Here is a 1,418-nt window from a genome sequence, read left to right as displayed (position 1 = left end):
AAAAAGTTTAAAAATTATAATGGGTGAATAAACACATAATTTTAACATTTCAATGTCCATAATAATGTTAAGTTTGACAGTTTGGATACTGCTGATGAAGTAGTTACTGAAGTGACACAAAAAACTGACGTCTTGCAGCAGCAGAGACGAGTTGGCTGACGATCAGATGTCTGTACTTTCCTCCTGGGCACGTGGCTAGACTTATTAATAATATACTTTCATGACTTCATGTCTCAATCAGTTTTTTATCATTATGGAAACATCAATAACCGTTATCATTCAGTAATATATTCTTCTGGATCTTTTTGATGTACATTTTATAAAGTGTATTTTAAAAATCATTAGTAACCTTTTCCAACCATTATAACTCAAACTGCTTTAGTTGTTAGAAACACTTTATAAGACGTATATATTTCGATATTTAGTTATATATTATATATTTTACTATTTGGTTTGGTAAGTTAGTTTACCCCAATATATGTTCATTCTGTGAGATGAAGTAAAGAATTTGTTATCACAGGTGTTTTTGTCACCAAAATTGCTCCAACCCAGATAACGGTTGTTGTTTATAAAAATACTTTTTTTTAAATTAAGTTTGTTGTGCTGACACTGGTTAATACAATTATATAAATTTCAGGTGCACATTATAATTTGACATCTATATATTCAATTGTGTAATTACCACCCAAAGTCCAATTTCCTTCAGCTACCATATATTTGATCTCCTTTACCCACTTCAGCCTCCCCCTAACCCCCTATATTTGAACTTCTTTACTCCGTCTACCTCTCCCTTCCTCTCCCAATCCCTACCCTCTGGTAACTACTAGTACATTGTCCATGTCCCTGAGTCTCTGTTTGTCCTATTCATTTGTTGCTTTTAGGTTTATATGCCACATATAAGTGATATTATGTGATTTTCTACTTTTTCAGTCTGGTTTATTTTGCTTAGCATGATTATCTCGAAGTCCATCCATGTTGTCACAAATGGCAGTATTTCATCTCTTTTTATGGCTGAGTAATATTCCATTGTATATATGTGCCACAGCTTATTTAGCCAATCATCTATTGTAGGACACTTCAGTTGTTTCCCTGTCCTGGCCACTGTGAATAATGCTGCTATGAACATCGGTGTGAAAATATCTTTCTAGATATGGGTTTTCAAGGCTTTGGGGTAAATACCAAAAAGAAGGATTGCTGGATCATATGGTAGATCAATTCTTAGTTTTTTGAGGAAACTCCATACTGTTTTCCATAGTGGCTGTACCACTTTGCAGTCCCACCAGCAGTGTATAAAGGTTCCTTTTTCTCTGCATCCTCTCCAACATTTGCTATTATTTGTCCTGTTGATTATAGCTATTATAACAGGTATGAGATGGTATCTCATTGTGGTTTTGATTTGCATTTCCCTAATAGCTAGC

The sequence above is a fragment of the Pteropus vampyrus genome, unplaced genomic scaffold (genome assembly GCF_000151845.1).
Source record: "Pteropus vampyrus isolate Shadow unplaced genomic scaffold, Pvam_2.0 Scaffold506, whole genome shotgun sequence".
In the NCBI taxonomy this organism is placed as follows: domain Eukaryota; kingdom Metazoa; phylum Chordata; class Mammalia; order Chiroptera; family Pteropodidae; genus Pteropus; species Pteropus vampyrus.
The sequence above is the reverse complement of the archived record's forward strand: the minus strand, read 5'-3'. Positions refer to the sequence as shown.